This window comes from Chiloscyllium plagiosum, chromosome 35 (assembly GCF_004010195.1).
Source record: "Chiloscyllium plagiosum isolate BGI_BamShark_2017 chromosome 35, ASM401019v2, whole genome shotgun sequence".
Lineage (NCBI taxonomy): Eukaryota > Metazoa > Chordata > Chondrichthyes > Orectolobiformes > Hemiscylliidae > Chiloscyllium > Chiloscyllium plagiosum.
In genome coordinates this window covers 40,669,207-40,683,249 of record NC_057744.1, presented here as the reverse complement: position 1 = coordinate 40,683,249, position 14,043 = coordinate 40,669,207, and the positions used below count along the sequence as shown (strand labels likewise).

General features: G+C 44.2%; 1 long non-coding RNA gene across 1 annotated transcript in view; it reads left to right on the top strand.

Moving 5' to 3' along the window:
• LOC122540560 overlaps positions 1-14,043 on the top strand; it is a 66,532-nt gene that overhangs the window by 52,215 nt on the left and 274 nt on the right. Inside the window, exon 2 of the long non-coding RNA XR_006309348.1 lies at positions 6,221-6,292. This is a non-coding gene — a long non-coding RNA (uncharacterized LOC122540560). The remainder of the gene's footprint in view (positions 1-6,220; positions 6,293-14,043) is intronic.

The window sequence follows — 14,043 nt, the reverse complement described above, 5'->3', positions numbered from 1 at the left end:
AACCACATACATTCATGTCGAACTCTGAGCTCAAAGACTGCATGAATTTATGTAAAACTCTGTTCTCTCACTTTTTAGATTGGAATCAATCTAAACATCAGGTCATAGACAGAGAACACAGGGGGCTAACACCTTCAACATATTGTCTTATGTAAAACTCTGTTCTCTCACTTTTTAGATTGGAATCAATCTAAACATCAGGTCATAGACAGAGAACACAGGGGGCTAACACCTTCAACATATTGTCTAGCTATCACCATTGTTAACAGCTAACCCGAGAATGCAACTTTTAAAAAAAAGGGTTTTGTGATTTACACATGAAAGAAGTGAAACTATCACTGTATTCTCAGAGATGAAAGGCTTAACAGACAATCAATTCTTCAATGTATAATTTCAGTTACATCACACTGCAAATTTTTGCTATAAATTCTGTGTTACGATCGAGCCCTCCACAATCACCTGATGAAGGAGTGTCACTCCGATTAAACCTGTTGGACTATAACCTGGTGTTGTGTGAGTTTTAAATCTGATCTCAGTTCATCTTTTAACTACTGCAATTTTCCCCAAAGTCTTTATGAGTCTTGAAAAATTATATTTTCACTTTTTAACTGTGAGGTTTACTACATTATTTCATTGGATGCCTGCCTCTATTTTTAGACTGCCTTTTCCGCTTTCATTAGTGTTACCACCATGTTTTTTTGCGTGTATGGGGTCTAATGAGCTGTAACCTTCTAAGTACTGCTTCCTAAGTCCAAAGAGCTTTGTAAATATTAGATGCACTGGTAACCTTCTTCTAGAATCTGATTATCATTGGAGAAATTTCCACAGATTGGAGGGTGGCAAATGTAACCCCACTGTTTAAAAAGAGAGAGAGAGAAAACACAGAGAATTACAGATGAGTTAGTGTAACATCAGGAGTGGAGAAAGTGATCTCATTTATTATAAATGACATGATAACAGAACACTTGAAAAGCATTAATTCAACTGGACAAAGTCAGCATGGATCTATTAAAGGGGTGGCATGATCAACTAATCTACTTGAGTTGCTTGAAAATGTAACTCAAAAAATAGTTAAGGGAGAACAAGTGGATGTAGTATATTTGGATTTCAAGAAAGGTTTTGATAAGGTCCCACATAAAAGGGATTAGAACATAAAACATAGATCATAAAACAGTGCAACACAGGAATGGGCCCTTCGGCCCATGATGTTGTGCTGAATATAATGCCAAATTAAACTAATTCATTCAGCCTGCCTTTGGTCCATATTCCTCCATTACTGCCTTTGGTCCATATTCCTCCATTCATGTGCTTATCTAAAATCCCTTTAAATACCCCTATCATATTTGCCTCCACCACCATCCCTGGGAGCGCCTACCATACTTGCCACGCTCTGTGTAAAAATCTGCCCCTCACATCTGTTTTGAACTTTCCCTCTCTCATCTTAAATGTATGCCCCCTAATATTAAACATTTCAACTCTGGGAAGAAAGATTTTGACTATCAATTCTATCTGTGCATCTCATAATATTATAGACTTCCATGAAGTCTCCCCTCAGTGTATGCTACTCCAGAGAAAACAATTTGAGTTTTCTAGACTCTCCTTATAGCTCCTACCCTCTAGTCCAGGCAGCATCCTAGTACACCTCTTCTGCATCCTCTCCAAAGCCTCCACATCCTTTCTCTAATGTGGTGACCAGAATTGAATGCAATACTCTAAGTGTGGCCTTACCAAAGGCTTATAAAACTGCAACATGACATCCTGTCTCCATTATACCCAATTCCCAACTGGTAAAGACAAGCATGCCATATGCTTTCTTTACCATCCTATCTACTTGCGTGTCCTCTTTCAGGGAGCTAATGATTTGAACCTCAAGATTCTTCTGTACATCAATGCTGGTTAAGGTACTGCCATTAACTGTATATTTTTCCTTTATATTTGATCTCCAAAAGTGCAGCACCTCACACATGCCCGGATTAAATTCCATCTGTCATTTCTCAGTCCATATTTGCAACTGATCTATATCTTACTGAATCCTTTGACAGCCTTCTACAAAATCCACAACTCTGCTGATCTTTGTATCACCTGCAAACTTACTAACCAACCCATCTATATTTTCATCCAAGTCATTCATATGTATCACAAACAGCATAAGTCTCAGTACAGATCCCTGTGGAACACCACGAGATATGAACCTCCAGCCAGAAAAACACCCTTCCACGACTACCCTCTGGCTTCTACGGGCAAGCCAATTCTGAATCCAAGTGGCCAAGTTACCATGGATCCCTTGCATCTTAATCTTCTAGATGATCCCACCATAAGGCACCTTGTCGAAACCTTACCAAAGTCTGCATAGACAACATCCACTGCTCTACCCTCATTGATCATCTCCGTCACCTCCTCAAAAACCTCAATCAGGTTAGTAAGACATGACCTGCCCTGCAAATACCTGCCTCATATTAAGCAAAATTAAAACACATGGGAACAAATCGGTTCACAGACTCGAACCAGAGCGTGAGAATAAATGGGTCTTTTTCTGCGGATCAGGCAATGACAAGTAGGGTACCACAAGGACCAGTGCTTGGGCCTCAGCTATTCATGATATGGATGAACGACCTGCATGGAGGAACCAAATAGAAGATTTCCAAATTTGCTTTTGACACAAACCTCAGTGGAATTTTGAGCTGTGAGGAGGACATAAGGAGGGTCCAAGATGAATCAAACAAGTTGAGTGAGTGGGCAAACACATGACAAATGCAGTGTAATGTGGATGAAAGTGAAGTGAAACACCTTGGTGTGAAAAACAGAAGGGAAGAGTGTTATTTAAATGGTGATATATTGGCAAGTGTGGATGTGCAAAAGGTGTTCTTGTACAACAGGCAATGCAAATAGTCAGGCAGGTGCAGCAAACAATGAGGAATAAGGTGGAGGAAGCTAGAGTCAAGCTCAGCTCTACAGGATTACAGGCAGGCGAGGAAGGAGCTTAAAAATGGTCTGAGGAGAGCCAGGAGGGGGCACGAGAAAGGCTTGGCAGAACGGATTAGGGAGAACACAAAGGCATTTTACACTTATGTGAGGAATAAGAGAATGATCAAAGAAAGAGTAGGGCTGATCAGGGATAGCATAGGGAACTTGTGTGTGGAGTCTGAGGAGGTAGGGGAAGCCCTAAATGAGTTTTTTTGCTTCTGTCTTTACGAGAGAAACGAACATTGTAATGAATGAAACCTTTGAAGAGCAGGTGTGCATGCTGAAATAGATAGAGATAGAGGAAGCTGATGTGCTGAAAATTTTGTCAAACATTAAGATTGACAAGTCGCCAGGCCCGGACCAGATTTGTCCTCGGCTGCTTTGGGAAACAAGAAATGCAATTGCTTCGCCATTTGCGAAGATCTTTTCATCCTCGCTCTGCACTGGAGTCGTGCCTGAGGACTGGAGAGAGACAAATGTAATTCCTCTCTTCCAGAAAGGAAATAGGGAAATCCCCGGCAATTACAGACCAGTAAGTCTCACGTCTGTCATCTGCAAGGTGTTAGAAAGGATTCTGAGGGATAGGATTTATGACCATCTAGAAGAGCATGGCTTAATTAAATGCAGTCAACACGGCTTTGTGAGGGGCAGGTCATGCCTCACAAACCTTATCGAGTTCTTTGAAGATGTGACTAGAAACGTTGATGAGGGTCAAGCTGTGGATGTGGTGTATATGGACTTCAGCAAGGCATTTGATAAGGTTCCCCATGGTAGGCTCATCCAGAAGGCCAGGAGGAATGGGATACAGAGGAACTTAGCTGTCTGGATACAGAATTGGCTGGCCAACAGAAGACAGCAAGTGGTAGTAGAAGGAAAATATTCTGCCTGGAAGTCAGTGGCGAGTGGTGTTCCATAGGGCTCTGTCTTTGTAATGTTTGTACTGTTTGTAATTTTTATTAATGACTTGGATGAGGGGATTGAAGGATGGGTCAGCAAGTTTGCAGATGACACAAACGTTGGAGGTGTCATTGACAGTATAGAGGGCTGTTGTAGGCTGCAGCGGGACACTGACAGAATGCAGAGATGGGCTGAGAGGTGGCAGATGGAGTTCAACCTGGAGTACAGGATTAAGGATAGGATTCTTGGCAGTGTGGAGGAACAGAGGGATCTTGGGGTGCAGTACATGGATCCCTTAAAATGGCCACCCAAGTGGACAGGGTTGTTAAGAAAGCATATGGTGTTTTGGCTTTCATTAACAGGGGTATTGAGTTTAAGAGTCGTGAGATCTTGTTGCAGCTCTATAAAACTTTGGTTAGACCGCACTTGGAATACTGCGTCCAGTTCTGGTCACCCTATTATAAGAAAGATGTGGATGCTTTGGAGAGGGTTCAGAGGAGGTTTACCAGGATGCTGCCTGGACTGGAGGGCTTATCTTATGAGGAGAGGTTGACTGAGCTTGGACTTTTGTCATTGGAGAAAAGGAGGAGAAGAGGGGACCTAATTGAGGTATACAAGATAATGAGAGGCATAGATAGAGTTGATAGCCAGAGACTATTTCCCAGGGCAGAAATGACTAACACGAAAGGTCATAGTTTTAAGCTGGTTGGAGGAAAGTATAGAGGGGATTAGATTAGATTAGATTAGATTACTTTACAGTGTGGAAACAGGCCCTTCGGCCCAACAGGTCCACACCGACCCGCCGAAGCGCAAACCACCCATACCCCTACATTTAACCCTTACCTAACACTACAGACAATTTAACATGGCCAATTCACCTGACCTGCACATCTTTGGACTGTGGGAGGAAACTGGAGCACCCGGAGGAAACCCACGCAGACACGGGGAGAATGTGCAAACTCCACACAGTCAGTCGCCTGAGGCGGGAATTGAACCCGGGTCTCTGGCGCTGCGAGGCAGCAGTGCTAACCACTGTGCCACCGTGCCGCCCATGTCAGAGGCGGGTTCTTTACACAGAGAGTTGTGAGAGCATGGAATGCGTTGCCAGAAGCAGTTGTGGAGGCAGGGTCATTGGGGACATTTAAGAGACTCCTGGACATGCAAATGGTCACAGAAATTTAAGGGTGCATACATGAGGATCAGTGGTTGGCACAACATCGTGGGCTGAAGGGCCTGTTCTGTGCTGTACTGTTCTATGTTCTATGAATGTAGATGGTATGTTGGGCTTCATTGCAAGAGGATCTGAGTTCAGGTTGGGATGTTTTATGGCAGTTACACAGAGCCTTGGTGAGACCACACTTGGATAATGTGAGCAGTTTTAGTCTCCCTATCTCAGAGAGAATATATTTCCAGAGAGGGAAGGCAGCAGAGCTTCACTCGGCTGACACTGGGGATGGCAGGACTGTCCCATGAGGAGGGATTGGTTTGACTGGGTCTGTTTTCACTTGGATTTCGAAGGATGGGAGGGGATGTGATTGAAACGTATAAAGTTCTAACTGGGCTGGACAGACTAGATGCAGGGAGTATGTTTTCCCTGATGGGAGAGTCTAGAACCATGTGACACAGACTTGCGAGGCCACCTAAATCTCAGATGAGGGAAAATGTCTTCATTCAAAAGATAGTGAACCTGTGGAATTCTCCATTGTGGAAGGCTGTGGAGGCCAAGTCTCTGAATATATTCAAGATCAAGTTTCATGAAATTTTGTTTTGAGCAGCGTCATGGTGTTCTGGATGAAGAATTCAGTGTGTTGTGGCCTAATATTGGCAGGATTCATAGAATCCTCACCGTGTGGAAACAGGCCATCTGGCCCAACAAGTCCACACTGACAGTCCGAAGAGAATCCCACCCAAACCCATTCCACTACACTTTATTCTACATTTCCCCTGACTAGTGCATCTAACCTACACACTATGTGCAATTTATCATGGCCAATTCACCTAACCTGCACGTCTTTGGATTGTGGGAAGAAACTGGAGCACGTGGAAGAAATCCACACAAACACAGGGAGAACATGCAAACTCTATACAGAGTCCAGCTGGAATACTGCGTCCAGTTCTGGTCACCCTGGAATCAAACCTGGGTCCCTAGCGCTGTGATGCAACAGTGCTAACCACTGAGCCACCGTGCTGCCCATGTATAACAAATCAGGAAACGAGCTGTGATAGACCTGCGATAGATTAAACAAGCAGCTGTGTAGACCATACTTACAATGACTGTCAGGTTGTTTATTTTTAAAAAGTGTAATAATTCTTTAACATCTTTGCTTTTTTTTTTGAAGCTGTTCTTTTCTCGTTTCAGTCTACAATCAAAACTACAGAAATATAAAATGATACAGTCTTCACAGTGTGTCTGTCTGGAGAGGAAAATTGGGTCAGTATTTGCACATTTGGGAACAACCCCATCATTCTCTGGTTGCATCAGCATCTCCCCAACACTTCTGCCATAGTGTCCCAAATTGCTTTCACTCAGAGTTAGCCATCATGTTTATATAGAATCTTTAATACAGTGAAATAGCCCAAGGAGCGGTATAAAGTAATTAATGAGGTGGAGACAGATAAAGAGATGTTAGTGCACATGGTTGAGTGACTGAGGTGGGTCTCAGGAAATGCCTTCAATAAGAAAAGTGAGGTAAAGAAGCTGAGAAGTTTATGAAAAGAATTCCAGAGCTTGGCTGGGCTGTGTAACTGAAGTCAATGGTGGATCAGTTTTAAATAGAGATGCACAAAGGGTTAGAATTAGACAGACACAGAGATCTGGGAGGGTGTAAGGCTGGTTGAAATTATAGAGTTGGGGAAAATAAGTTCTGGAAATATTTGAAAACAAGGATGGGAAAATGGAACTTGAACAGGAATCAATATAAATCAGTGAGATTTGTACTAGTAAGGTTACGAGTTAAAACATGAGTAGCAGAGTTTTGGAACTTACGTTCATAAGGAGCACAATGTAGGATACCAGCTGGGAGTGTATAGGAACAGGTGAGTCTCAAGTTACAATGTATGAGAGTTTCAGCCAGAGATGAACTGAGCCTGTGATGGAGTGGGTGATATTGCAGAGGTGGAAGCAGTTGGCCTTGTTAATTGTACTAATCCAAGGTCAAAAGCTCACTGCAAGGATCAGATATGCCCACAGCTCCCCCCTCCCGGTTTCTACACAGAAGGGCTTCATCTGATACCAAGGAGGAGGATAGAGGCAGTCTTTAGAGAATGGAGGTTTGAACAAACCATTGGCCAGAGACCCAGACTGGAGACTAGAGAGAATCAAGACTTAGGACTGGGTATGATATGCCCTATGAGTATGACATGCCCATGAGCACTTTATGACCCCTGAGTATTATACAGAGGGTGGTTCGCGTGGTTCCTGAGGAAGTGGTGGAATTGGATACAATTACAATGTTTAAAAGATGTTTGGATAAGTCCATGAAAATAAAAGGTTTGGAGGGATATGGGCCAGAAGCAGGCAGGTGGGAATAATTTTGTTTGGGATTAATTTCGGCATGGATTGATTGAACCAAAAGATCTGTTTCCATGCTATATGACTCTATGACTCTATGTCTATGTGTATTAAATGCCACATGGGTATAACATGCCCATGGGCAGCACAGCGGCTCAGAGGTTAGCACTACTACCTCACAGCACCAGGGTCCTAGGTTGAATTCCAATCTCAGGTGACTGTCTGGGTGGAGTTTGCACAATCTCCCTGTGTCTGTGTGGGTTTCCTCCGGGTGCTCCAGTTTCTCTCATGGTCCAAAGATGTGCAGTTTAGGTGGAAACACAGATCCATAGGGGTGTGGATCTGAGTGGGATGCTCTTCAGAAGGTTGATGTGGATGCGATGGTTCCTCATTGCAGGTATTCTATGAGTACTACATGCCCATGAATATGACATGGCTTGTGAGTATTCCATGTTGGTGCTTAATGAGATTTTGGAGTGGAAGAGGTGATTAACCTAACAGTTTCCCAAACTCTGTCTGGGCTCACCCCCATAGGAAAGGGTAAGCACATACCAGTATAAGCAATCTACCCAGCAGATGGAAGCAAATCACTGAGAGCCAATAGAGGGATGTTGCAGGAGGGGTTTGGGGGATTTGGGAAGAACTTCTGAGCGTTGTGTGGGAAGTCAGGCAGGAGTGGGATTAATGAAATTGTCTTTAAAGCCACAGTAAGGAAGAGGGGGGTACTGTCATTGGTGGATGGTCCTTGCCCATCAGGGACATCCCTCATGAAGACAGCATTTCCCTTCCTTCCTTCCTACCTGCATGCTCTTTAAAATCCACCCACACCCTACCACCTCTCTAAGTTGGTAAAGCCAAACCCAGCTCAAAGCCCTTCAGTTGCAATGGGGCCTGCCATTACTCCAGTGGTGCCCACGTGAGAGTTGTGGGCCTGCCCAGACTGTTGGAGCAGCCCAATCATTCAGATTGACCAACAACAACCCCTCCCCCCACCACCTCTGACAAAGAATGGGAACCCACCCCTGTGAGAGTCTCACTCAGTGCTTGTTTAACCCAACTACAGTGCTAGGGGGAGGGCTTCTAACTGCCCACCAACGAGGCAGGATGGGCGTGTGGGTACTTTTTTCCCCCTCGCTTCTTAAAGTTTCTGCCCTCAGACTTGGACCTATCCAGATACTGGTTGGGAAGCTGATGGTAAGAGATTTGACATGAGTTAGTTTTGCTGTTCAACTTGATACTTGGCATTGAGACTTGAACAGATGCTATTTAGTCTGCAGTTTGGTTCAGGTTTGATTTACAGCCATCTTCATTATCATTGAGACAGGCAATAGTGTTATCATCTCTGGCTGCTCCAAGAGTAGGCAACAAATAGCTCTTGTGCTCAATGTCTCAGTGGATGCTGTGCTAGCTGAAGGGCTTTAACCTTCCTAATATGTTACAAATCTAGTCTTGACTTGGATCAGAAGCTTAGCTCTGACAGTTAACCCTTTGAATGCTTTGATCTAACTGGGAGAATGTACATCCTCTGACCAGAAGGAAATTACAAGATTAGTCACAGGGTCATTGAACAGCTAATGGATTTCAAGTCAATTACTGGCATTTCTGTTTTGATAAAAATAGACTTTATTTTCACCATTTTCTATGAAATGTATGGCCCTGAAGTGTAATTTGAGAAGTATCATTTGTGGCGTTACATCTGAAGTGCCAACTCCAATATCTGTTTGTCTGGGATTTCTGCAAACTTGGGATGATCCATGAGCCCTTTCGAAACAATGGCTAGGATCTGATCCCTGGATTTATAACCCCATTCCTGAGCTTTACAAATTTCAGGAGTGCCTTTTGAGAGGGGTTCAGGCTGTGAGCTCAGTCCTGGCACTTCTGACCTGACTGGAGATGGACGTAGCCCAGGGCTGTACAGTTTTTGTGCAGTCAGGTCAAGTTTTTAAAGAGTCATGGTCCACAGCTCATCAGAGGCATCACAAACCATAATCTGCATGAGGAACAGCACTTAAAAACTTAACTCAAACGGTTCTCTGTGCCCCTCATACATTCCCCCTGGCCACTTATGCTCGCTAGGCCATGCCAGGCCATGACCTTTCACCCACGTAACCCACAGGTTATATGGGTGTTAAATGGGTAAAGAAAGCTTTTAAAGAAATCATTCATTCATCTCTTCCACTCACACCCAACAAAAAATGTCAATCTCTCAAATGTTTAAAATGTTAATAGCTCAAATTGTAAAGAATTGAAACTGCGGGGGATCCAAGTTGGCGGCGATCTAGGAGGAGGGCGTTGCAGAGCTCCGCACGGCAGCACAAGCAGGACGAACTTCTAACCTGAGAGAAAGTGAGGGCTGCAGATGCTGGAGATCTGAGCTGAAAATGTATTGCTGGAAAAGCGCAGCAGGTCAGGCAGCATCCAAGGAACAGGAGAATCAACGTTTCGGGCATAAGCCCTTCTTCAGGAGCGTCTGAGGCCGGGCCCGAGGCCCAGCCTGCAGGATCCCCGGACTCGATTACCTACCAGGCCCTGGTGAAAGAGCTCACGAAATCATGCGTGATGTTGGGTCAGTTGATAGAGGAGAAGCTGGCCCCGATCTCCACCATGCTGCAGATGAACAGCAGCTGGGAGACCTGGAAAAAAGGAAGGATGAGTTTGAACACAGAGTCACAGTGGTGGAAGCTGATACCAGTTCCTCCAAGGATAGGATCCAAGCTTTGGAGATGCAGGTCCGTAATTTACGTGACCAAGATGATCTTGAGAACAGGGGCAGGAGAAAAAAATTCAGATCATCGGTCTGTCGGAGGGTAATGAAGGTGAGTGGCTGGCAGAATTTATTGAGGACTGTTTGCCGAAATTTCTTAACTTGGAGACTGGAATGAGAGACTTGAAGATCAAGAGTGCTCACCGGGTCACGGCGCAGAGACCAGGTCTGGGTCGACGTCTTCCTCCTCTCTTGGTGCAGTTTCATCATTATAGAGATAGGGAGGGAATTGTGGAAGCTTCCAGAATCTAGGGGAAGGATCCAAAGGCCCTAATTTATGAGTTCTTCCAGGACTTCTCAGTGGCAGTGATCCAGAAAAGAAAATCCTATGACAGCGTCAAGAGAAGACTGAGGGAGCTTGGGATCCAGTACTCCCTGTGGTATTCGGCAGTGCTTCAGATCATCTTAGATGGTTCCATACATCTCTTTGACACATCGGAGATGGCAAGAGACTTTGTGGACAAATTAACCTAATCTGAATAATTTAGTATGTACAAATAGTAGTGTTGTTTGGGTATGTCTTTGTATTTTTTTCTTTAAAAACAGAGGAAGGCCAGTTTGGGGCTTTCTTTTCCTTTTATTATTGGTAATAATCTGGTTTAAATGTGTTTGATAGCGGTTGAGATATGTACTTTCAATTTCTAAGTTAATTTATACCAAAGGATGGGTAGGGTATATATCCTTTTTCTCTTTAAAAATTACTCTTTCTTCCTTCATATTGCTAATTCATGTTGTATTTTCTTTCTTTCCTGCTTGTGTTTGCATTGCGGCTCTTGCTAGGAGGAGGGAAAATGGTTGGGATGGCTAGGTGCCTACTTACAGGCATTCTATGCCCGGTTCAGATATTTAAATGCTCGGGCTGCAGTGTTAGCAGCGGGATGGGAAATTGGGTTTTGGGATGGGTAGTTGCCCCCTTTGGGCAGGGGGTACGTTCCCCTATGCAGCACCGTTGGTGCTTTATATGTTGATTTGTTTTCTGGTTTTGGTTATATATAATCTTTGATAGCTTTGTAGGTTTGTTAAATGTAGTGGTTTAAGTTTATGTAGTTTTTAGGTTCGATGGATCATGTGACACTAAGGCTCGGTGATTTGTGATTCAAGTTCCTTCTCTTTGGAATTTAAATGTTACTGCAGAAGGTTATGGCTAATGACTTGATTAAATGGTGTAGCTGGAATATCAAAGGGAGTCAATCACCAATTAGGAGAAATAAGGTACTTTTGAGTCTTAGGAAGGAGAAGGTGGATATTGTTCTGTTACAGGAGACACACTTGGATGATAGGGAGCATTTGGAACTATGGTAGTATGGCTTTGATCGGGTTTACTTTTCATCTTTTAATACCAGAAGTAGGGGAGTGGCTATATTGGTTAGGAGGAATCTCCCATTTAAATTATGAGAGTGTGTTAAAAACACATACAGGAGGTTCGTAATTCTCAAAGCCCTGAAACGGGCTCAATTCTCAAAAGGAGAAGAATATGGTGTTTTAAATGTTTATTGTCCTCCGGCCCATCCCCTCAAATTTTTGTCAGATGCGTCCTCTAAACTGATCAGTCTCGAGTCCCGGCATATCATTATAGGGGTAGATTTTAATTGTCTCATGGATCCCACAGTAGACAGGTTACCCAAAGTCCCCCCGATATCCTCTTTACAAACTAAACAATTAGTGGACCTGTGTGTGGAGTTAGGGTTGGTGGATGTCTGGAGGTGTCTCCATCCTACAGGCATGGATTTTATGTTTTTTTCCAATCCGCACAGGTGTCACACCAGGATTGATGTTTTTCTGACCCCCGTGGCAACCCTGTACTTGGTACGATTGGTAATATTACAATCTCCGATCATGCTCCAGTATACCTGTTGGTTAAGATTAAGGACATTACATTGGTCCAAGGCACTGGCGAATGGATCTCTTTAACCTCAAGGATAATAAGTTTGTGGAGTACTCCTCTAGGGAATTTCGGGCATTCTTAGACATTAACTCAGGTTCGGTTAGTAGCCCATCCGTCCTTTGGGAAACTGCCAAAGCCTATGCCGGGGGTTAATTATTTTGTACGCTGCCGGAAGGAAGCGGCAGAAGGGTGAGCAGCAATGTCTCCTCGAAGCACGGCTGAAGGTAGCCAAGAAGGCTTACTCTGACAGGCCCTCAGTGGTCAAGCTACAGAGGATTATAGCGCTGTGGTCTGCATTGAATTCAATGCTCACGCAGACAGCAAAGAAGGAGCTTACTTTTGCAAAGCAAAGGTTATATGAACAAGTTACTTAGCATATTTTGCCAGGAAAAGGAATGCCCCTCAAGCCATTACGGCGATTAGGGAAGGGTCTGGGAACCTGACATGTGACTCCAAAAAGATTAATGTAGCATTCCAGAGATCTTACTCTAACTTATAGCAACCTGAAGGTTGTGGGCAGGGGGCCAAAATGAAGTCTTTTTTTGAAGGATCCGGAGCTCCCAGGCATGAACCCTGAACAAGAGTCTTTTCTAATGCCCCCTTATCAGAGCAAGAGGTGCAGGAGGCTATGGAGCAACTTCAGAGAGGAAAGGCACCCGGTCCTGATGGACTTCCCAGTGAATTCTATAATTCTGATCTTTACACAGAGAGTTGTGAGAGCATGGAATGCGTTGCCAGCAGCAGTTGTGGAGGCAGGGTCATTGGGGACTTTTAAGAGACTCCTGGACATGCATATGATCACAGAAATTTGAGGGTGCATACATGAGAATCAGTGGTCGGCACAACATCGTGGGCTGAAGGGCCTGTTCTGTGCTTCTATGTTCTATGTTCTATGTTCTATATTGTCAGGCCCGATGCTCACTATGTTTAATGACTCATACAGCCATGATTGTCTCCTGCCATCTCTGATAGATGCCAATATTTTGCTTATTCTTAAAAAAGGGAAGGTCCTGGAGGACTGTGCTTCGTACAGGTCCATTTCACTTTTAAATGTGGACTTTAAAATCCTCTCTAAGACTCTCGCGTTAAAGCTGGAGACTGTGTTACCTTCTATTGTTAAAGAGGACTAGATAGGCTTCATAAAGGGCCATGGAACCTCCAATCATGTTAGGAGGCTGTTTAATGTAATTCAAGCATGTCAACAACAGTCAATACAGGGACTGGTGATTTCTCGAGATGCAGAAAAGGCACTTGACCGAGTTGAGTGGCCCTACCTTTTCAATACTCTGGAGTGGACTGGCTTGGGCAAAGTCTTTATATGATCTGTAAAAGTTCTCTACAGTGACCCTCTTGCTGAGGTCATCACCAATGGGGGTGCAATCCAACAATTTAAACACTTTTAGGAGCAGCCGGCAGGGCTATCCCCTTTCACCATTGCTTTTTACGTTGGTGATTGAACCATTGGCGGAGGCCATTCGTGGGGGTCCCAATATATCAGCTCCAGAAGTGGGGTCAAAATTACATAAGATTTTGTTGTACATGGACAATATCCTAATTTGTGTGAAAAATCCAGCAGTTTCAGTGGATCGCCGAAGGTCCGAGGCTGAATGTCCTGGACCACTGAAGTGTTCCCCAACTGGGAGGCATGGTACATTGGGGAACCCGAGCAAAGGCTCTGACAACGGATGAATGGGCACCGCACAACAATCAACAGACAGGAGGGTTCCCTCCCAGTTGGGGAACACTTCAGTGATGACCTTCGGGTGACCATCCTCCAAGGTGGACTTTGGGACAGGCAGCAGAGAAAAGTGGCCGAGCAGAGGCTGATAGCTAAGTTCGGTACCCATAGGGAGGGCCTCAACCGGGACCTTGGGTTCATTTCACATTACAGGTGATCACCATTGCACTACACACACACATACAGATACTCCTACACACACGTACTCTCACATACACATGGACACAGGTACACACAGACGTGCACACAGACACCCACACACAACCTTATAGATACACACACTC